Genomic DNA, 24,132 nt, shown 5'->3' with positions numbered 1-24,132 from the left:
CGAGTTCTGTAGAAAATTAAATAGAACCTAATTAAAAAGCCTAAATATCTTCAAATAAGTTTGGATTCAGATTTCCATACCAGCCTCTTCTGTTAGCAGAACCTAGGATATAGAGGAAAAATCTAGTTCTGCACAATTTCTCATTGCTGTCCTGTCTCCTGTGGCCTTGGAGAGGTAGATAAGGGATATTAAAAAGCTTGTGAGTACTGCTCTGTAAGTCAGCTAGTAGGTCCAAGACAGTGTAAATGAAGATCCCAAACTGTAGACAAATTGAGTTCACCAGCTACCTGTTTTGTTGGCCCCAAATATTTCTTTAACCAGAAGATTTTATTCATGATTTCACTAACAGCATTTTACTAAAGCAAAACTTGAAACTCTCTTTTCTCAGTACTTACAAGTTTGTCAGGTATTCCACAATCCTTCATCTTCAGTTGTGGGATCTTGAACAGTACAGAGTATGTAGGCAATATCTTGTTATATTAATGTAAATGGCTAATACCTACCAATCTCTGAAGTTCTGCTGGGGTGATAATAGATGACCGGTACTGAAGAGGACTGGCCAATCTGTTCTGTTGGTTTCAGTGATTTTTTTTCCCTACATGAGATATCCTACTTCTCATTGTATCTGGCTGCTAGAATATTTTTTCATCGTATCTTTGGAGCAAAATCAGAGTTAAATTAGGCTTCAGAATATCTGTTGCCTACAATCATCAACTATCTTTAGTCATATTTTGGTTTGTGCACAGAAGCTGAAGATGCAATTTTGATCTTTTGAAAGAAAAGAATTTCACCTAAAATATTTAACAGCCCTTTACACCTACCTGCAGCAGAGAAGTATATTATATATTTATTATATGGCTATAAGTGCCTATTGCTCATAGCACACAGGGTTATCTGCTGCTAACTTTTCTGCAGTTTCAAAAGTTTCTGGATTGTTGAAATATAATTTACAGTTTAAGTGAAGATCAGAACAGAACTTTGAATTTGCTGTTTTATTAATTTCTACAGTCCACAGGCCTTGAACCAGGAACACTGCTGGCCATGCTGTAAGCCCAGGAGTGAATCTCTTTTTATACATGTTGGTATCCACCAACATACTTTTCCCAGGCTTCATGCTAGTTCCTTGCCAAAACATTGTAATTGCGCTGGCAATTTCCATTCTTAGTTTTTGGGTAAATATGCTTCTTAAACAGTCTGACAATAACCTTATTGACCAAGAACACAATTCGACTCTTTGCCCCCCCTCCCTCCCCTGCCCCCAGTAGTAATGCAGTGGTGACACATACTGAGATTACAACTGAAATTGTTAACAGACAACCCCCAATGAATGTAACCTATTTGCATTTAATAGTGTCCAGCCGCTTGAAAAATCCAAAAATTTTCAAAACATAAGAAAAACATGTACTTGCATACTCACAGTCAACTAGAGATGGGGTCAAATTGTACATCCTCTCCTAGAGGCGTGCAAGAAATGTCAATGTCTGTGAGTAAGGATGGAGGGCACAGAACTGTGAAGTCTAGGACACTGAAGCATTTGTTTAAGCCCAAGAGAACATCACTGAAATCATGAGGTTTATTCCTGCACTTATCAGTAATTATGCCTTTACACACCAGCTTGACTTCAGACTTGTCTGTACTGTACTGACTATGCAATTTTACCCAGCTCCCATTGATCAGAATCATTGTGCAGCCCTCAGTGGGTCTTAAGTGATCTTAGACATTCCATTAGAGAAACATTGTTTCCATTACCATTTACAATTTGAACATTTTAAAACTATCATTAAAATATGTAGCTTTAGAACATACTTTTTTTCATATATGTAGCAGATGGTTACTTACTGGCAACTGGTCATGTATTAATTTTCAGAAACCTGTTTCCTGAATATGATTAATGACTCACATCCCCTTCATATCTCTTTACTCCAGATGAAGGGTGTATGGATTCTGAAATGCAAGACACATGCTGAACACCTAGTTGGGCTGCCAATGGCTCAAAAATATTATAAGTTCAAAAACTCAGGTAATAAAAAGTTTGCTGCCTTGAATGGTCCAGTTTCAAGTATTACAGAGATTTTAATGTATCCTATGACAAGCTGGTTAAGACTAACAAAACTGGTAGAAACACTTCAAATTTTATTTTATACATCCTCAAACTGTTAATCCATTAAGATATTTATTCTAAACTGCATTATTTTATTTCTTACATCCCAACAGAAGTTTGGATGACATTCTTACTGAGAATTATTGAGAACAATATTTCTTAGGAACAAATCAGTCCAATACAGAAGTGTGAGAAACTTTAAAGGCATATATTACCCGTTAATTTCAGTGAATCACAATTTTAGAAGTTTTGATCATCTATTGTAATACATATAACAGAATTTATATTGCTGACTCAAAAGCGAAAGGCTCTGATGAACCTCAATGCTGAAAATTTTTCAGTTAAGCAGTTTCAGATATTAATAAAATAAATTGGTCCTAAATTATTTATTTATGATCCACTATTACAACACTTGAAACAACACTGACATCTGCTTCAACATTTTTGGTAGCCAAAATAATGCATTACTGTGCATGAATAACTCAGTGGTGTAAGGCTCAGGTAACCAAAGGACACTCTCTAGGCGTGTCAAACAGCAAGCTATGACAGAAGCTGCGTAAAGTTTGCTTTGAGCTTGTTCAACCAAATGATTATTTGAACAAAGTGCACCCACCATCAGAGGCAGCTACTGCCTGGCAGTGAAGCTGTTCACTCATTTGTTAAAAATGCCTAACTAACACCTAAACTGCAAATACCATGTATGTCAGTACTGCCAACTCATCTGTGTGTTTTACTAATTATCTACAAATCGAGTATTTTCTTACATTTGTAGAGATAATTCTTGATATTTATCTCATTTCTGGCAATAAGTGGCAGTGTAGGAGTAACTGCTTTCAGATGATTTATCAAATTACGCTGCTTACACATGAATTAGATGGAACCAGCCTGGATTTGCTCATGTCCATATTCATGACCTTCCAGTTGCTGAGTTTTCATAAACCAAAGACTAATTTCTAATTCAAATCAGTAGTGTGAAGGCCTGCAAGTTCAGAAATAGGAAAGAACTTAAGAAAGTCCAAGACATATAGAAAGTGGCTGAGGTCCTTCAGTAGGTGGCACACTTCCCTCTCAATCAGTTGAGAAGGAAAGTATTTGCAGGATGCTTGGGGTGCTTGCCTGTGGGAAGATTCCAGGGATGCAAAACCAGGAAGGTAACCAATGTGGTTAGGAAGGTTCCCATGATATGTGCCAGAGGAGTTATGGAGATAGGATAATGTGGTGAAATTCTAGATAGCTGCAACTTAGTTAATGCAATTTTTCTTATCCAAAGTGCCCCCTGCCATTTTGAGATCTCTTATTTACTCTGTTTTCAAGTTGTCACTACTCACTGTTAAGAGCGGCCTGCCCCTCTGCTCTCTCCAGCCCATACATGAAATTCTCTATGCATGAAGCACTGGAGGTTTCTTTGAATTGGAAGATGATGCAAAAGAGTTGCCTGTTTGAGAAGAATGCTAAATGAAAGGCAACAGGGCTAATGGGAATAAAAATAGGTAAGCTTTTAGAAAATTAAGTCACTTAATAGTTCAGGTTATATATAACTCAGAAGTTGCTAAATCATGCCATGCTTTTGGTAGGCTCTTACTTCAGTTGTTCCTATAAAAAATGGGGCAGGGTGAGGGGGAGAGCTGAGTCCAGTATACAAAATCTGCAGGAGCTAATACTTTATATTTAAAGAGAAATAACCAGTGCTGGTAACATGTTCCACTTGTCAGCAAGGCAAAATATTTTTTTCAAATGCCTAAAAGTCTTTCAAAAACTTAATTGGGTTGTGATGTTAAAAAGGACAAGCAAAGAGAACCTGGCTATAGAACTTAAAAGCTTTATTTATCTCACATGAGAAGTGCATGTAATCCCTTGCCTGAGTTTCAAGTCAGCAGTGTAGATTTTCCTATTCAGCTAGTCAATTAGCTATGAAAAAAAAATTAAAATGAGTAAAAGTAATCAAATTTTATTTAAAAAACATTTTCCCAGGATTCACGGGCTTAAAAAAATGTTCCCATGAAAGGGCATAATTTCAGAAAATTCTGCCTTTTTCATTTTTTCACCCTCTTCCAAGGTCAAGTGATGACATGTTATTATCAAGCTGTTGATGCACATAGCATGTTAGTTCTGCATCTGGAAATACTTTATGTGGAGAAAATCACTCCTTTTTTTTTTAAAGGAAATCTCAAGATAGCAGAAAAATATTTTTCCGTCAGGAAATACAGCCGTTTGTTCATTACCAGGCAAACAGGACTCCCCTTCCTTTGGGCCCTCTGCCAGAGTTATTTACACACAGGCTTGTTCAAGCTCACCACCTTGGCTTCGTGCTCCTTCACACCATTTGATACTGTATGAGATTGGAGCTGTTGTGGATAAAGGAGTGCTTCACTGTGACTCCTTTGTGTTCTGTGGAGGAGTCATGGGCACACTCCCCTATGAGGAAAGATTACCCTTGTTTACGTAGGAGAGTAGACAAACAAGATACAGCAGCCTGGATTCAAGGAACACATAGGAAGAGGTGTTGAGAGGGTGAAATGGCAGTGTCTTTTCCTCTTTTCTCATATGATAAGATGGCACTTGAGCAGAAGGAAAGCAATATGTACAAATGAGAAAGTGGAATGCTGTGGCAGGAAATGCATTTCATGGTATTAAATGATATGTGAAACTTATAGCTTCTAGTTATCTCTGAGAAGAGCTTGAGATGGTCAGTAGAAGGTAGGTATCTCTTAAAGTAACAAATCAGTTACCTGAATTAGTACTGCTCTTCAAATGGATTTTGTGATGTATTTGACCCTAAGTAGAGTCAGAGGCAAATGCAGCCCTTTTAGTACTCTTGCCAACTCTCCTGATCCATCTGGGTCTCCCTTGTCACCCTCCTTGCTGGCCCCAGAGCTGCTGGATGTGCCCTCTCAGGCTCTCTATGTGTCCCTGGGAGGGACTGGTGGCCAGGACCCTCACTCTCGCAGGCTGTTCATCACCCAGCACCCAGCTCAGGGCCCTTCTCTCTCTGATGAGCAGAGAAACAGCAGGTCAGAAAAATGGGAGAAGGAATATGGAAGGAAACTCCTGTATAAACAAGGACAATGTGTTTTAAACATTACTGGTAGAAAACTCCTAGTATTTATTGATGAGGAAAGCCATTCACACAGATTCCCATAGATTTCCCATAGATTTTCTAATTTAATCAAACCTTAAGAAAGAGGATCTAAACAGCAAAATAACACCACTAATTTTGTTTTGCACTCCTACCCTCCAAGACTTTCAGAAAATTGGATACATTTGATCAATTTTGCTTTACACTGCTCACAGTGAAATCAGTTAAGAGGTATCAATGCCTTATGTAAAGGAGTTGTCCCTTTTGCTGCAGTTCTATCTGTAGCAACTTTGTGAAGAATAGTAATGAGCTTGTGGGTACAGGTTTGGGGACAAAGTAATTTTTTCTTAAGAAAGGATGAATTCTTTTAAAATCATTAGCTATTTTAGGAATGAATGGTTGTTTAACATTTCAATTCAACTGCACTATTATAGAAAAATTATGTAATGCTTTCTATTATCTACTTTGAGAGCAGCACAGTTTACAAAACTGATGGATTCTGTGTGCTCTGAGATCAAACCGAATTTTCAGAATAATTTATAGCATTTAATAATCTGTGAACATCATTGCTGAATATTATCATTGTATGGTGTGTTTGCTGTGAGCTGCAGATGTGATGGCCAAGGTGCTTTCCAAGCATCAAGAATGACTTATTTTTTGATGAATCTGCAAAATCTATATTTAAATAACAGCTGTAAATCTTACATCTGAGAGCTCCCTTAGTTATCTTCTTTGTTAGAGTGATAGTTTTATTAAATACTGGGTGTAAACATAGAAAAAAAATCTAGAGGGAAATGACAGGATGGTATGAAGCAAGGACATCATCATTAAGTTATGTTGTTGCCATGAGTAGGCGAGAGAAAGTGATTCAGATGTCTGATGCCTCTCTGCGGAGTCAGTGGCAGGAGTCTGGGAGGAAAACTACCCCGGCATCCCAGCTGCAGTCCCCTGTGGGACAGTGCTCCTGCCTCCTGCTCCCCGCGGGAGGGGAAAGGGGCAGCGGTCGGGGATGAAGGTCAGTCTGTAACTCAGTTACACCCACTCCCCTACAAGTGTGCACAAAAAGGGAGAGGGCTGAAGGAACCCTGTGAACACTCTGTGCCTCTTTGGCTGGGAAGGTCTCTTCCAAGCTAAGGACCCTTGCAGCTGCAAGTTGTGCAGCTTGTCAAAACCTGCTCTGGGGCTTGAGCCAAACATATTTTGTGGAACAGTGAGGGTCTCTCTCTGAGCACAGGTATAGCTTCACTCTCTCCCCTGGAAGCACCAAAGTGCTGAAGAGTTGTAGCTCCAGCACACACCTTGTAGAGCCACAGTGAAGGAAATGGCTTTGGCTCAGATGGTGCAATACTAAGAGAATGTGGGAAAGCACACACAGTATAGCTTCTTGAGGTAACCGGTGCAATTGGAAAAAGACCCTTATTTTGAAAGGCATTGTGGAGAAGCATTTTTTTACTTTGCTTTGAGACTGATTGTAAACAAACTCCTATTTTGAACACTAAACCTTGTTGCAGTACCTTCTGTGACAGTAAAAATGTACTTCTGTAGTCTTGTGAGAGGGAGGAGAGAGGATGACAACACAGGGCATACACAAAGAAGTCAAAGGGGCTGGTCAGGAGTCTGCAGCCTCCCAGAGGGGAAGATACTGACAGCCATCATTTGGGGGCAGAGATAAATGCTGTTGTTGTAGAAAGCAGCAGGATGGGAAAACCTCAAATTGAAACAAATCCTAAGCACTCCCATTTCCTATTGACTTATTCTAACATGACATCAAATAAAGATCACAAGCCCAAAGTCAATATGTTTGCTCAGACAGAATAATTCCAGTCAAACAATACTCAGTGTCAGGAATGACAGTATCACTTACACCAAAATCAGGAAAACAAAGACAGACATGCTCACAGACATAACAAGGAGCAAAACCCTCTTTGTTCAGCCCTCTCAGTATTGAACATGCTTGTAGGAGCAAGCCACATTTGTAAAAGAAGTCAAAATTTATCATGAAATTATGGTCACATGATCCTGTGCCTATATAACTTGAGGGAAACCCCAAGAAATCCCAAGACTCTCCTGCACCTCCTGGATTGAGCAAAATGAAGCACTATGAACCTGACTCGGAGGTCACCAAAATTACAGGGGCCAAAGACTACAGTAGCATGAGAGGATTTTTATTAATGGATTCTATGCCCTTTTATGTCCCTGTATGGCCAGCTCTGAGCACTGAATCGGTATTAGTCCCTAAAAGATGCATGAACAACTTAAAATTCTTAGCTACTAAAATTATGAAATAAAGGTTTTATTTACTCTGGCATCTATTATAAGAACCATTGTTTTCAGGATTTATGTATAAACTTTTTCCTTTTTATCCATGAGACAGATTTTTTTTTTTATTTCAGTCAAAAGAATAATCTCAGATGCCAAGTATGACTTTTGATGTCACCGTGTGAATTGGCATCACTTCGAATCAACTTCCAGTAACCTGTAAACGCGGCTGAATGGATTCCCCAAAAGAAAATTTGCTCTGAAAAGTAAGTGAAGACCTGCTGTCAAAAACCCAGCGGGCGCCGGTGCCACGGCAAAGCCAAAGCAGGCGAGGCCAGGCAAGGGACCCCCGCACTGCCGGAGCGGCCGGGAGAGGGAACCAGCCGGTTGAGCTTCACTCTCCGAGCAGCCGTGGCAAATGTCAGGAATACAGACGCTGTTCCCCGGAATCGCGCTCAGGCTTAACTAACTCAAAGATAGCGTGAGCGGAGCGCCAGGACCCGGGGCGTGTGTCGGTGCGGGTCCTGCTTCGGCGAAGGTTCCGAAAACCCGTGCTGGGTTCCCGACCACCGCGGAAGGGCGGAGGGATGTCTCAAGGAAGCACGGGCACCGCCTCGCTCGGTCGGGAGGGTATTTCCCCTGCAGCGCCTCTCTGCCCCGGGGCCGGGGGCTGCTGCGGGAGAGAGACCCCGCCGCCGGGCCCGGCCCGGCCGAGCCCCTCCCGCCGCCCCGGGCGCTGCGGACCCCCATTGGCCGCGGGCAGCCCCGTGAGCGGCGGTGGGGCTGCGAGCCCCGTTCGTTAGCCGGCGCGGCGATGCGGCCGCCCGCGTCCCCCGCCCGCCCTCCCTCCCTCCCGGCGGTGCGGGTCGCCCCCGGGGCCGGCGCTCCGCTCCGCTCGGCCGCGGCGCTGGCGGCGAGCGGGTGTTGCAATAAATGCGTATGTCTGCGGCACAGCCCGGGGCGGCGCGGCGGGCTCGCTGCCCTCCGGGGCGGCGGCGAGCCCCGCCGGGCCGGCCCGATACGCGCCCCTCCTCCGGGCCCACGTGCTGAGGGTGAGCGAGGGTCGGGGTGGTCCCCGGCCGGGGGATACCCGGGCTCGGCTGCGCAGCCGGGGCCGGCGGCCGGCACGGGAAGCCCCGGCGGTGTATTGTTCTCCTTGACAGATAACGCGATCTCGGCCAGGCGAGAGCGAGGGGGTGGAGGGGCCGGGGGAGGGAGAGAAAGGAAGCGGAGGGAGGGGAGGGGGTAGGAGGATCCCGCGTCCTCGGAGGAAATTCTCAGGCCGGGAGGACGCGCGGCTTGCGCACGGCAAATCGGGACTGGCTCTCCTGGGAGTTCCCTCGGCGGGGAGGGGGAGGGGAGCGGCGATCTCCACCGGCGGGGAGAGGCCGCGGCTTCGCCCTGCGAGGCCCTGCCTCCTCGGTGCGCGCCCTCCCCGGCGCGGAGCTCCCGCGGCTCCCGCCCCGCGCAGCTCCCAGCACCGCGCCCGGGAGCGCTCCCGCCGCCGCGCGGGGGGACCCGGTGACGTCACGGGCGGCGCGCTCCCCGCGCTCGCTCCGCGCTCGCCGCCCTGTAACTTCTGTTCTGGGAAGTGGTGCCAGGAATAGCCCGGCGGAGCCGCCTGCAGCGCGGAGCGCTCCCTCCCGCCGCGGCCAGGGCGGGCTGCGGCTCCCGGGCCTCCGCCTCTCCCCCGTGCAACACCAGCCCCTCCGCCACTGTCAGGGAGATGGTGATGAGCCTTTCCAAAAAGAGGGAGAGGAATGACCTGCCTTAAGATAAACGCGTGAAGCGGGCGCCCCTTGGCCGCTGGAATATCTCTGTCTGTCTTTATATATAAAGAAGCACCGCGAGCCGCCTCACTCCGGGCGAGCCCTTAGCAAAGGAGCAACACGAGCGCCCGGCGGGATCAGCAGCAGCAGCAACAACAACAACAAGGGCACCGGGAGGGCTTCCCTCCTTCCTCCTCGGTGATTTCCCAGGTGAGCAGCACCGGCTGCTGCGGGCAGCCCCCTCCTCCCTGCCCGCCGCTCATTCCCTGTCACCGGCACCAGCTGACAGCCGCGCCGGGGCGGCGGGGCTCGGGTGCGGGGCGCCGCGGGGCCGGGGTCGGGCCACGGCAGGCAGGAGCGGGGGGGTCCGTGGCCAGCGCTCCGAGTGCCGCCCGGGGCTGCGGGGGTAAATGGAGGGCAGGGCGGCGGGAGGGCGCCGGCGGGGGAAGCCGGCGGGGCTGTAAAACCGCCGGACCGGTAAGTCACCTCTGTGGCGGCGGCTCCGGGCGCTGGCAGGCACCGGCACCGTCCCCGGGGCACTACGGCCGGCGGCCCTTCCCGCTGAGCCGGCGCAGGAGGGGGACACGGCGGGGACAGGCCTTTGTCGGTGACACGCCGTTAGGAAATGTGGGGAATACCCGGCTTGTAAGTGTATGCAGATGAGGAGAAGGCTGCCTTGCGTAATCCCCTCCTGCGGCGGGGAATGGGCATGGTCACCGCCGGGGAGAGGCGCCCGCGGGGGGGGGCCGACCCGACGGGGCACTCAGCGCGGCCTCCGGCGCCCCGGGAGCGGATGGAGGGGGGCACCGAGGCAGGGGGGGCGCCCGGGGCCACCCGGCGCGGCGGAGGGCAGGGCGCGGGAGGGAGCGGAGGGAGGGGACGTGCCCCGGCTGCCAGCGCGTCCCCGCGGGGGTGCCGGACACGGGGGAAGTGCGTGTGTGTGCGGGGACACCCGGCACCGCGCCGGGGTGCGTGTGCGAGAGTGCGTGTGCGCGCTGCGCCGCGGTGACTGTTCCCTGAAGTGGGTGGGACGTTGGCCCGTTCCGGGAATGTTCCATGACGTGTAAACGCCACAGGAAGGGGGTTAACGAGGGGCTCGGCCGGGGCCGCCGCCGGGTCCCTCCCTTTCTCCCTCCCTCTGTCCCCCCTCCCGCCGGCGGGGCTGCCGCGGGGGCCGGCGGGGCCACGATCCCTTATGTAATGCGGGGTACGTGTGCGGCCGGCGGGTATTATGTAAGCGGCACATCCGCGCCTGTCGCATAGGATATCGCATAGGATACACCACCGCACGCCGGCTCCGCGCCGGGAGGCGGGCAGGGGCGGCGAGCTGCCCCGCCGCGTCCCCGCCGTGTCCCCGCCGTCGGGGTCAAGCGGCGGGGGGGGAGGCGGGGGAAAGCCCCGGGTTATCCCGGGTCATGCCCCGCAGCCCGCCCCGACCTTCCTGCCTGGGGCTGGCGCAGCGCACGGCCTTCCCCTCGTGAGCGGGAGCCTGAGGCGGAGGGGACGGAGGGTGGGTGGTGGTGTCCGGGCTCCCGGTGCTGGGTGTCCCCAAGAGCTCCGGCCCGCGGGTGGGGAAGCCGGGGGGAGGCCCCGCCGCCCCAGCGCGCCTGGCCCGGGGTCCCGGCCGGCCGCCGGCCAGCACATCTTGTCTCCGTGGGCAGGCGGCCGGGGCTCGCCCCGGGACAACGATAAACCTCCTCAGAGCTTAATTTCCCGGAAAAGGGTTCTGTTTTTCTTATTAGTTGGCACTAATGGTCAAACTTTTTTTTTTTAGGTTTATTTTTTTTATATGATAGTTGCAGAAATGAAACTTCTGCTGAAACACCAAAGAGTTGGGGGTTTTTAGGCAAAAAACCTTTTTAAACTAAGGTAATCGAAATACTAATGAGTTTCAGCAGAAATATTTAGCTAAATAGTTTCTCTCGTCTCATTTTAAAGTGAAGCCTACTTTAATATTAAATCTGTCTGGGTTTGTACATTATTAAATAATAGAGGGGGCACTAAACGTTTTATGCTGACTTAGTCAAGGGAGTCACTTTTTCTTTATTTTTTTCTTCTAATGAATTTATACTGAGAGCTATTACGAAAGAAGTAAACAAAGTGGTCGGGGTAGCAGAGGAGAAGCATTGCTGGCTAGTTCTGTATTTCTCTGCTTCCCGGAGCTACGGGTGTGGGCGAGTGTTCGTGCAGCTCCCAGCGCAAGGGGGCTCCGGTCATCATCGTCAGGAGTTCTGGGGACACCGGGTAATTGGAGTAATTACTAGATTAAAGGAACTACTGGTCTAACGAGGTACAAATTCAGTGGGCCCGGTTTTAAGTTCTGTTGTTGTTGTGGATTACCACTGACTACCAGAGGAATTTGATCCCCAGGTTATCAGGACGCGGTGTGGAATCCTCAATATTTTTGATAGTGAAGAAGATATACAGACATGCTGAAAAAGTGCATCTGTTTTTCAAAGATAGGAGAGTCTCTGCCTGTTGGATTTGCAGCACGTGGACATATTTAGATAGATGCAGTATATCCTGGGGTTTATATTTATTTACACTTAGATGTTAAATCTCTCCTGATCCTTCCACTTGGGAGATATTTCTGAAACTTCAGGTATGGATTATCTGAAACTTTCGTCAATATTTTTTTTGCTTTGTCTCATTTCTCACAAAGTTAAGTGTTGTAGAATAGGCTGAGGGTTTTTTTCATGTATGTTTTAAGAAGTATTACTGTCTTCTGCAAATGTATTGAAGATTGCTGTGGTTTTCAGGTATGCAAAGGCAGCAGTAATACGGTACAAAATCAGTGTGTCATTACTTTTGTTGATTGAACAATTCGCATTTTTAATGTTTTGTATCTCTTGTGTTGGTGTTATTTTCCAATGGCTGTTGGGCATAGCAGTTTGTACGTCCTGACTGAGGTGACTTCTTAAAACCTTACTGCTATGGATTAGGATAGAATCAAGCAGCACTTGTCCCAAAGCACAAATGTAGAGGACTTTTAATTGTGTATCGAAGTCCAATTGTGTGGCAACAGTGCAGAATGCTTCTTTATAAAGGCAGATTATTAGATTCTCAAGTGACTAGATTGCCTCATATGTGAGATCTGTTTACAAACCTTCTTGTTACTATGAAGACAAAACAGAGAGCCATATGCATTCATGTGGTCCTTGCTGAATATTGGTACATGTGTCTACTTGAGTGTTTGGCAGTATATCATGTTTAGTTTATGTGGTGGCACCCTACAAGGCTATTCTTTTTTGACTTTTAACTATTTCTAATACCATTGGCTGTACTTAGTTGTGTGAGAAAATTTATGACCCTGGTCTGCATGTTTGTGACTAAGCTGGACATTTTTAAAGCAGGACGTTTATTGTTGAGCATTTTGCCAAACTTCTTTGCTTATTCATTTATGTAGGTGCTTTGAAAAAAAGAATAAAGGTGAATTGGATTTAAACAGAAGTGAAAGCAATGAGTACCATTTTGTATGTCCCTCTGCTCATAATTTTTGGTCAAGAGCAGGGGCATTTACTGTTACTGCTTTTGTAGTTTAACCATATTGGGTAAGGTAGTGGGAATATAGGAGCTGTGTGTCTGGCAGAAGTGGTTTACTTAGTGAAATACTGCAATACTTACCCACCAAAGAGAAAAATGCTTGCTATTTAAAAGTATTCCTGTGTACAAGTCATAGTAATGTATAAGTCACAGTAATATGACTTGGATTATGAAATATGGCTTGCATTCCTTCAAATTTGAGTGTGGTGGGGTTTATAATAAGCTGTGGTTGGTTATATTGATAGTTATCTGTACAGCTCAGCAAGTGCTACCTGCTTACAGTTGATTCTGCCTAAGGATTGCAGATAAATTGCCAGAGCTGAGTACTGGCTTCCTCTGTCCGATCACGAATTAGGCCCATGAAAAGTTGGTTCTTCATGTCAGTGGTCTTCACACAGGATAAAGAGAAAATGTTTTATCCGTTTTACCTCAGACTGTCAGTATGTGGTTTTAAATTATTGGTCCTCCAAGCAGGAGGAATGCATAATTATTATTATTCTTATGGGTTAAAGGCTTCAGGAAGAGTTAATTGTTAATACTTTTGGGAGTTGAACAGCAGTGTTGAGTGCAGAGGCTGCATACCTTTGTTATTTGAAAAAGGTCCGATAAGTTACGAGGAAACTGCTTTAAAAGTTCTTTTTTAAAGAGGCAGGTTAATTTTCTCAAGATTTCTTAAACAGCATCTCTGAAGTAGTATGCTACAGATTAAATATTTTTAAGTTTGGCTTTCTTCTGTAGTTTAACCATTTGTTTGTTGGAGTTTTTTTGTCTGGTTGGATGTTTTGGTTTTTTGTTTTTTCTTTTATTTTTTCCTCTTCAATAGACTATCTAGCAGTTGCTGAAAAAGTGAAGAAACAGCAAGGGGAAGTGTAAGCTAGATGGAAAATACAGAATGGTATTTTCACACATTCAGTCAGTAATTTGGGATGCTACATTTAAATAAAGCAGCACAGAATTATGATAGAACAATGAAAGTTTCAAGCTGGTTGTGCCATTCCGATACGAAATAGCAGCTCTGTACAGCCTTGTTTCTCTTCTGGGTACTTAAAAATTTTAGTAAGACTTTGCAACGACTCCCCTATTTCAGCAGGAAATATTAAAAAGCAGTTCATTGCAGCCATATTTTTAATTCTCAAGTGAAATTAGGACTTGTGAAAATGCTGGTCTGACAGCCTGAGAGAAAAAAATCCACTGTAAATAGAAATATTAGAAGTTTTTCCATGACAACCAAGTATCAAGCCCTGTTTGGACTTCAAGAAATCATTAGTGAAATTAAACACTATATTAATGTCTGGAAACATCTGGGGTTTTAAAATTTTCTTTCTTTTTACTAAAATAGCAAGTGGGAGGTACCATGGACGTCTTATTTCACCATTCTCCTTGTTCATGGATTAAACAATTGGCTTTACCCTCCCTACTAATTTGTAGTAGGTTGTCCCCAGTAAGGTTTGTCCCTGAGAACTCTTTCCCAAAGCTCTGAGCCTGGAAAAGGTGCAGGAGGATATAGATAGGGGGAACAATCTTATACAGTGTTTCAAAAGCCCCAGTGTAGAATAAGACATTAAAATACCATATGCAATTTTGTCTGTCAGAAATTGCTTGCCTTTTTTATTGTCTTGTGATTAAATTCTTGCCATCATTGATATGGTCTAAACATAAAAGCTTCTTCTTGCTCTGAGCAAGTATTGTGCATTTTGGGTGCTTGTTTCCATTTGTATTTCAGGCAGATTCTGTACATCTGCAAAATGGTCAGTCTGCTCTCTGTATTGCCAGGGTAACAGCAGTGGGGTGTGGACCACTCTGGTTTTGGTTGCAGTATTGCTTATGTTTCCGTATTTCCTTGTTCTACCCTGGATGTGTCTCTTTTACTGTTTTCTGAACCTGCATGTTGCCTTTTACTTGAATAAGCAAAAACCTGTGCATGCTTTTTTCCCCTTCACTTTCTCTGGATGGGAGTCTCAGGGCATGCCTACCCAAAAGCGTACCACTTGAGTGCTTTGCTGAAAGTAATGCAGTGTATAAATATGGATTTAATTATCTGATCTAAATTCCCCTGGTACATGGTGATACTGATATGACCAGTTTGTATAGTGATTATATCCCCTTTTTCTGAGTTTGTTTATGCACATTCTATCGCTGTCAGTATAAACTTGGTCTCAGCAAAAAAGTTCCTTCTAAGTATGACATGGGAACCACAAGTCATGTAATAATGTAGTAGGTAATGAGTTTATGGCCACTAGATGTACACATAGGTTTGTTTTGTTGCACCTCAATTTGTGTTTTACAGAAAATTATTTTCTTGTTTTTCTGTTTTGGTTTTTTTTTTTTTCTGTTAGTTGATAGTTCTGCCCTAATACACTAACAGAGCCTGAAAAATGAAATTCATGTACAAGAAATTTGATCCTTGAATGAATGCACACCCAAAAAAAGAATAGTAGAGAATACATTTGTTCTTAAATGTGGAAGTTCACTTAATTGCAACAAAAGTAACTTGTAATAAACTGCTGCAGCTCTGGCTAAAATCTTTGATTTGTGTAAGTTACAAAGAAGGTGGGGAAAAGAATGTACAGTATTTTTTGAAAGGCTTATCTTAATTGCTGTTGTGTCATACAGGAGAAATTCAAAGTTTGACTGCTACAGAAAGTTTCTCTTTCAGGTAGTAGTTTATTGGAAATTTCATACAAAGAAAAGCAGTTAGGTAATTTGCATGTATAGTTCAGTTTAATAGAACAGTGAAAACTAGAGGAGGGAACGGGAATTGAAATTGTGTCAGGTGACATTTTAAAAGTAATGCAATAAAATAGAGTTTGACCCTCTTCATAAGAAAATACTCAAAAAAATGAAGCAGTAAAGTTTCAAGTTGTTTTCTGTAATTCATGGTGGAGTTTAGACTTTTGTGGCTACAGAGAGTAGTATTTCTAAAGAAACGTAAAAAGCTGAAAGAAAGTTCTAACTGCACAGTGTAAGATATAAAACATCAGAGAATTTTGTTGAAATAATATTATTTATTGAGCAGGTTTTCCATAGACCAACATCTGTGCTTAGGCAGAAAGGAACTCTAAGTTTAAAAAATCTAATGGCACAGGATCAGGATTATCAAAATTAGTCTTATTAGACTGTGGGGTTTTGTTACATGTTGGTGTGGGTTTTTTTGTTGGTTTCGTTTATTTTAATAAGATAAAAGTCCCAGTTCTCTGTATTTATGTATTTTGTGTTTGTGGCTTGCATTAAAACAAAACATGTGTAGTGCATCAAGAAAGAATAGTATGAAATAATAACCGAGGTTACCCTTCCTTGACAACAAGACGTGACACTATTTAGTTAGAGCAAAAACTATTCAGTTTAGACCAAAGTCAGTATTCAACAGAGACCTAAGTTGCTGGCATCTATTACCAGTCTCACAGGTCAGCATAGTTAATTTTGTGTGTAGTGTGCTTACAAAAGTTCTAGAGGTATGTGGAGTTTTATGTTTGTCTCTTGAAGACAGCTAAAATAAATAGTTCAGTTAGCTGAAAAATAATATCCTTATTTGCCCTTAACTGTTGTCAATTTTTCTGAGGACTGGATGTGATTTTCCTTCTTTCTGCACAAGCCTTAGCAATGAAAGAGACGCCCTAGAGCATCGTGCAGGCCCGTGGTTCACTGACACCTCTGCAAGCTGACAGTGTTCAACTGAGTCCTGTGTGACACCTGTGAAACACTGATTCATCTTGAGACTTGAATTTCTAAAACTGCTTTGTTAATGTTTTAGAAAAGAAAATCAAGTACACTTCATGGTCTTCTGTAACAATAGAAATGGACAATTTTTGACTTTTTTCCGTTTAAAATCAGTTACGTTTATGAATGCAATTTCTGAAACTGTTTATGAAAAGCCTTTTAAGTGCATTTGTCTGAAGTAAAATAGTTCTTTAGTGAAAAAGGCATTTATCTTTGGCAGGACGTTCATAGACTCCTACAGCCAAATTCCCCGTCCTGTATAAGTCAAAAAATTTCTACAGTTCGGTAGAAACTATAGGATTAAATATCAACTATGAGACTATAAAGTTGGACATCTTCCTGCTGTCTTGGTATGATAATCTGTTTTGATCACCAGGTGAGGCTGTAATACTAGGCTCTTTGAGTAAAGATATTTTGCTTTAAAATCTCTTCAAAGCTATGGGAATTTAATTTGTTCCAACAGTCTTAGTAAATTCATGTCAAACAAAACTTGCAGCCTGTTCCATTATTTTATGCCTGGTTCTGCAATAGTAGCAAAATCCCTTTAAAAGTTAGTGAATATTTTCACAGAGCTGCTTGGCTAGAATATTTGATTTCTTAAGGTTTAAATAATGGATAAGCTACATGTATTTAATTTGTGAGGTACAGTTGAATTTTGATACAGGCTTAGCAAGATGTTACCGATACATCTGAAGAAATTTGTGGTAAGTGTAAGGGTAGGAGTAGTTTATATAATACGTTTAGGAGGAAATGATGTTAGAGAAATACAAACTGACAGAAAGGTATTTGTTTTAGAGTGATACCAAATGCAGTGTTGCTACCTCTGCAGTTAGTTTTTATGGTGGAAAATGTTGGGATCCAGAGGACAGTGAAGTTGGTCCAGTCATGTTTGATATGTAATATATTTTTAATCTCTGATTTACCTGATTACTAATTAAATGCACAAATTGTACTCATCTTTGACCTAATTTATTGTAGTGAGTAATGTTAATTATTGGTGAAGAACTTTATAGTCAGCCACACATTAGTAAAACTACTGCATGATTTGGAGTAATTAGTAGGGCAATTTTGAGTCAGCTATTTTTTTTCTAAACAAGTAAGGTTGTAAATTGGAGCTGATATACAGTAGTATGACAGCACCTTTATTTGGTCTGACAGGACTTTGGTCTGTGAAATGTGGGGAGGCAAAAGGATGACATACAATACGTTCATTTGCTCTGCTTTGTTTTTTAGCTCAGCTCATATAGTTGTTCAGTGAATCTATTAAATTAGTGATCTCTTAATGGAAAAAATTCAACTACTCTGTTTATTACCTATGAACAGGCTTGAAGGAGAGGTGAGAAAGTAATAGAGAAGAGAGTAGAAACATATCAGGTCTTCCAAATTTTTATTTTGGCGCAAGGACAGGATGTGTTTACATGTCACCTTGGAAATGTTTGTTTTGCTTCTGGGTTGTACAGATTTCCTCGTGCAAGGCTGATAGACCCAAGCCCTCCATGATGGAAGGCTGGACTGGACACATTCACTTGTAAAAGATGAGTGTACAGGAAGACCCTTTGCTTTAGTTTTGGTGTATGTCCTCTGTGTGATGCTTTATAGTGGTGTGTCTGGGGTATTGGCTCATTCTTCTGTAGGGACAGTGAAGTAGCTTGCAGTAGATGTACCCTGACTTCCCTTCCCCTGCTCCCCAGATCACCCTGTGCATGGCAGGAAAGAGAAAGACACATGGGGTTCCTTTATGCACACATCTTCAAAACTTCAGTGTAGCTCATTTTCCACAAATGGAGTGAATATGAGAGAAACCTTTTAATTTTCTTTCGTTTTCTCACTCACAACCTTATTAATTATAGAAGAAAGCAGGGATGTTAAATACACAGTTTTGGATGTATGCTAGTTGAGGATGAGGCTTTGAGGGGAAGATCAATAAGATGGGGATGGGAGGTTTGAATGTGATTGACAGTGGATTATAATTGCCTACTGGAAGTTATTTTTATCAGGTCAAGTGTCCCTCTAACCTACACAATTTTAGTAATACAGTCTTTAGAATCCCTGTCCCTTCTCAAGTCATACAAGCATGCATCGCTGAGTAACTAAGATCCTATGGAAGGCATATTCAGGGATACAGTGGTAACGTCCTCTAACTTCCAACTTTGACATCTCCACAGGTAGCTTGCACACAGAATATGATGCTTCTTACCTTGCTCAGTGCTTGAAGGTATTTATTTTTATATTTGCTTATGCATGGTTTTGATTTAATTTCTTTGCAGTATCATTTAATCCCCATAGTTCAAATCACTTAAGTAGCAAGCAGGGGAATAAATGAAACTAATTTTGATTTTCTTTTTCTCAGTCAAGTGGGTTGTCTGGTGAGCCAAAAGTGTAATAAATGCATTTGATGGCTGTTTACAGATTCACACACTAGAAAACAGCCGTGTTTCAGTTTCCTTGCCTAATTCAGTGTCACATGCAGGTGATGGGATTATACTTGTCTTTTTATCTCAGCCAAAATGCATTTTTTTTGGGCTCCTGCTTTGATACTTTCCCATAAAAATGAACATATTACAGCAGAAAATGGAGAAGGTCTGCCACATCGTGTGAAGAAATATTTAAGAATGTCTAAGTATATACATCTAGACTCATATACGTATATGTGATCATAGCTTTTACCTCTAGTCATGTCCTGTCTTCTTCATAGAACAATATACCTGGAATAATTTCATGAGAGCTCATGGTTGGAGGTCTGGCTTGTTTGTCACTGGGAGGAAGATTTGTCCTGGATTCCACGTAGGTTCAACTTCTACTGTTGGTTAACTATCAAAGGAAATATTTTAAAGAAATAAATTTATTTGAATTATTTGTGTATGACTGTTAGCATTTATTTCACAAATGTCTATGCAGATGCATTTCTAAAATGTTATCCACTGTTCCTGGTGCTCTGCTGCCAGGAGGATGCAGCAGGATCAGTAAGTGAGCATGGCCCCATTTAGCTGCCTGTGACTGACTCAGCCAAGGTCATGTCTTGTTGGACCCCATAAAGATGTTTGCCTTAAGCTGAAGCACTTTGAATTCCTTTTACATCCTCATGTTTCTGAAGAATATAGTCACATCACTCTGTCTGCTCAGAAGGTGGAAGTGTCATTCCCCAGGCCCTGTCATGGTTAGTGCCTGACACTGACCTTGAGCAGGGTGCTCTCTGAGCCTTGCTTGGGATGCCCACCTCCACACTGCGGCTGGAATGGTGCTGCCAGCTCTCTCAGTTGTAGGAAAGTGACCAGAAAGTCAATCCATGAGCAGACAACCCATGCAAGTAGATGGTGGAAATCAAAGCTGTCCTAAAAAGCACCTGCATTGTGCCAACACGGATCTTGTTGCTGGAGCTTCACTTTCCCTGGAGCCAACACAAAACTGTCTTGCCCTCATCTCACAGTTTTCTAATCAGTGCCCCATATCTGAGAAGATGACACCAAACTGTGCCTGGCACAGCTTGTGACACCATGTGAACTGCCTCATCTCTTGTGAATATAATGAAAATTCTGTCATTTGGGATTATGTCCTGAACAATAAAAGTGCAGAATGGGAAGTTATTGATTTTGATTCTTTTTTTCATGAGGCTAGGATTTTGCCATCAGCTGTGGGTAGGACTTGTACTGCTGAAATAGTGCTCCTCGTGACTGTCCCAGCCTATAAATGGAAACCTTCAGCATGCAAGGTTTGCTTTTCATTGAATATAGTAACACTAGGTGAGACTGTTGGAAAAACTGTCTACATGGAATCAGCCCCTGGATGCTTCAGGCAGAGAAGACCTACAAGGAAAGGCACTCTCAACAGAAATGATCTTTACATTGCCAGATGGTATAAGGTATTTTAGAAAAAAAAATTATACATTATGTACCCTAAGGTGCTTTCATTGTGATTTGAATATAAAGTACATGAAGTTGGAGGTGAAAGTGTTGCAACTGACTGGCTTAGAGCTGTGGTTTTAGCTTTTCTTGGTTATTATTTGTAGTTATAACCCAACTGAAAAAGAAACTTGCTTGGAGCCAGGGCTGTATCTTGTCCTCTGTGCTTCTCTCCCCAGTGAAATGCCATTATTTGGTTTTGGAATGATTAAGGTGTGAGAAACTTGTGTTTAATTTGAGTTTGGGTATGATGACCTGTTTTATTTTTATTTTTTTAATGAGGTCTGATGCCTGCTTATTTCAAGTGGCATAATGTGAAAGGTTTTTTGGCGGTTTTTTTGTGTGTTTCTGGTATGGTTCAGCATAAAAAGAAAGATAAAGCAATATATGCATAGTTCTAGTGTCATGTTTCATTTTGGTATATTTTGCCTGCCCTATGTATCTGTTTCTCCATCTGTAGCCCAGTAGCTCCAAACTGAATTAGGTTATCCTTGATAATGGAGTTTTTCTTTGCAGTTCCCCATTTTTAGATGTAATTTAAAATGAAATCTTGCACCTCACCTGATGAGTGGATTAGAGGGGAGATGAGCTTTTTTTTTTTTTTAAACAGTACAAACAAAATAAAAAAGGAAGAGGAAAAAGCCTAGTTCAACGAAAGCTTATGACATGGTTCTAGAATGCATAACCCTGGGCAAAAAGGGCCAGTTATTGGAGTAGTTCTTGAGTAACCTAATTGTTTGATAAGGATCCTTGCCTGTTTAAGTTGTTGTTGGTTGTTGGAAGTATTCCATTTCTAAATTTGTGCCTTATTGCATACCCTAAGGTATGTGTACAACCCACTGTAATTGCACAGTTTATTATTTTATTAATGAGAGCTGTGATAATGTGTTGGCTCACAAATCCCCTCCAGTCTGGGTACGGTCTCCTGATTGCCCAGGGTTCTGTGATTCCATTGTTTGTTCTGGGGTTGGTGACAGGGAACACAAGCAGATTCTCTATAAGCGTGGTTTACAAAACTGAGACCTTGCCCTAAATGCTGTGTTTGGTGTGATAATGCAACCAAAGTCTGGAAAGGCCGGATACGTTTTTTAACACGCACATAATGAATAACAATAGAAGCAGCAGAAGGAAATTCTTACTACATAATCCTGAGTACCTGAGACTTTGCCAGCTGGAAGGAGAGGCCTGCACACCTTAGTTGGCCTTCTAAACCATAACAGAGCACCCCTTAGCACTTCTTTGATCTGGGTCTCTCCTGCCTGCCTCTTTGCCCAAGTGGCTGGAAGGCGCTCGCTTTATTTGCTGTAAGGCACACAACAGTGAGCAAGCACCTGGCATGCAGCAGCAGCTCCTGCTTTTCATGTGCCTCAAGGGCAGCAGGCGTACTAGGGAGCCTGTTCCCATGTTCTGGAAGCTATTTCTGTTTGCTGATCCTAGATCCACGGTACAAGGGAAGGGAGCAGCAGTAGTGGAGGTGTGGTCTGTGGAGTAGACGGGGAAATCCAGTTTACTGTGTCTGTAACTCTGGAGACAAAACTTTCCCGTAAAAACCCATAGCAAAACACCACATCCTCAAACAGCTAGCGCTTGCTCAGCCCAGCCCAGCTTTCCTGGTACACTGTGAACCTCTGACCCTGGGTTTGCAACATTTGGGGAGCTCTCTGAGGACCTTGTGGCAGCTTGGGTAACCCCAGCCCACAGCACGGGGGGATGGCGATTCCCACTGAGCGTATCGCAGGCTGCCTCCTTACCGTGGTGGCTGGTGCAGTTTTCCACAGCTTCTGAAACTGCTCATTACAGAACTTGGCTCTTCTACAAGGGCTTTTCTTAGCTGTAGCCCCTGTGGCTTGGTGCAGCATGCTTTTCTGGAGGAACAGATGGTATATTGCGTAGAAAGTTACTGTATTTTTGTATCACTGGTTTGTATTTATTTATATTGCTCTTCATCTTCCTCTCCTTTTTTTTAAGGTGTGCATATAGGCCAAGTGCAGAACTTGGAATCAGTGCTAGGTTTGCCTTGGGTATATTCAGCTTTATATTTGTGTAGGAGTGCAGTGTTTTACACTGAGTAGGGTGTGCTCTCTGAAGTTTTAGGGGACAGATTTTAATCATTTGAATGGAAATTAGTTAAAAATACTGCAAGGGGAAAAAAGCATTTTCCCCTTAGAAGTAAGAAGACTTTTAAAAGAAAAAGTCAATATCTTCTTAAACAAGCTTTGTACTCACTGAAGTACGGTTTAGTTTTTAAGTCAGTAGATGTGTTTTCTGTATCTAATCTTTGTTTTTTTAATTGATATCATCTGGTCAATTTGAGTGAAAATGCTATTCCCATAAGAAAAATATTTATTCTAAATATTATTGTTGCCTAGGATCTTGTTGAATTAATGGGATACAGAAGCAGTCAAGTTGATTTGATATTTTTAAGATTTTTAAAGTGTTTTCTCTTTGTTTCCATGAAGGCAGTTTAAATAAGTATTTTAGCAATTGCTCTTGGTTTCTGGAAATTAGGTTACTTGTTGTTGAAAACCTCAGGTTCCTAAATACGCATTTCAGATCTGCTTTGTCTTGATTAGACATGTGAAATAAAATATAAATATTTGGTGCAACAAAATAAGGGCTTGGCTTTTCCCCCACTTAGCTTCCAGGACTTAATGTGTTTTGCCCAAAGAATCTCCATAAGCCATTGCTTATAAAAGATAGTTACAGTCACGGGGTTTTGGTACCACTTAGCCAAATCACTTTATATATAAAGTTCTGATGTGAATATAGACGTAATTATATATTTAGATGTCTACATATTGTTTTGTATCTATACACTCCCATGTGCACAAGTGTGTATGTAAATGTGTATAGACACACCATAGACACAAATACACTCCCACACTTTGTCTCTATGGGCACTCACACACATCTGCACTATATTGGATCATCCCATTTCAAGTTTAATGTTTTCATCCTAAACCAAATCCTTACCATAGAATTTAAATGTTCCTCTTGGCAATGTAGCATTTTCCCAGTAGCTTCTGAATGGGAGGGAGGCTGCTCGTCCCTATGCCTGAAGATCCATCCCCTCAGGTACCTGGCCTGAGAGACCAGTGCTGGTGGCAGTGTCCTGCTGGGGCAGGAGAGCGTGGCATGGGGCAGCTGAGTGCAGTAAATGAGGAGACAAAATGCTGGGGAATACTTTGGGAATTTCGTTGGTGGTTGGATCGTGCCCTTCAGCAATGGGGAGACTCTCCTGCATTCTGTACTGCTTACTTAGGCTGAACACCAGGTTCACAGTGAAAAACAAGCCCTCCCCGCCCCCACTTCTGTTTTTTGCCACACATATTTTGAAGATAAATAATGACCTGCTATCAGGTGTTTTGGTAGCTTGGACTTTGTCATCTTTGTTTGCTTCATTTTTGTTATAAAATTGGTGCAGGATATTTTAATTATCTGCTTGTAGGATCATTTGAGAGAATTTGCTTAGTGATGTGACAATTCAACAACAAAAAATTTCAAGATAATGGCTTTTCCACTTGCACTTATCTTCAAATGGAAGTGAAAGAATTATAAAAACCTTGTACATAATTTGAATTCCGAAGTGATACACTATAGTGGCTTTGTTAAAAGTGTTGTGGGGATGGACTGTAAAGAGTAAAAGTGTAACTGAGTTTGTGGGGATCACTAAAGGTGTTAGATACTTTGTAAGTAGCCAACTTTAAGAGTTGTTTTCCACATGTATTTGTACCTACTGCAACCAATACCTGTTCTGGAGTGAAAAGG

General features: G+C 43.1%; 1 protein-coding gene across 2 annotated transcripts in view; it reads left to right on the top strand.

The window, feature by feature from the left end:
• The first annotated feature begins 8,940 nt into the window (after positions 1-8,940).
• HIVEP2 (HIVEP zinc finger 2) overlaps positions 8,941-24,132 on the top strand; it is a 137,234-nt gene continuing 122,042 nt past the window's right edge. For both annotated transcript variants that reach the window (XM_030944436.1, XM_030944435.1), the window contains exon 1: positions 8,941-9,415. The gene's annotated coding sequence lies outside the window, so the exon portion shown is untranslated. The remainder of the gene's footprint in view (positions 9,416-24,132) is intronic.

Source organism: Camarhynchus parvulus, chromosome 3 (assembly GCF_901933205.1).
Source record: "Camarhynchus parvulus chromosome 3, STF_HiC, whole genome shotgun sequence".
In the NCBI taxonomy this organism is placed as follows: domain Eukaryota; kingdom Metazoa; phylum Chordata; class Aves; order Passeriformes; family Thraupidae; genus Camarhynchus; species Camarhynchus parvulus.
Note: the sequence above shows the minus strand (reverse complement) of the source record. Positions and strands in the feature narration are given on the sequence as shown.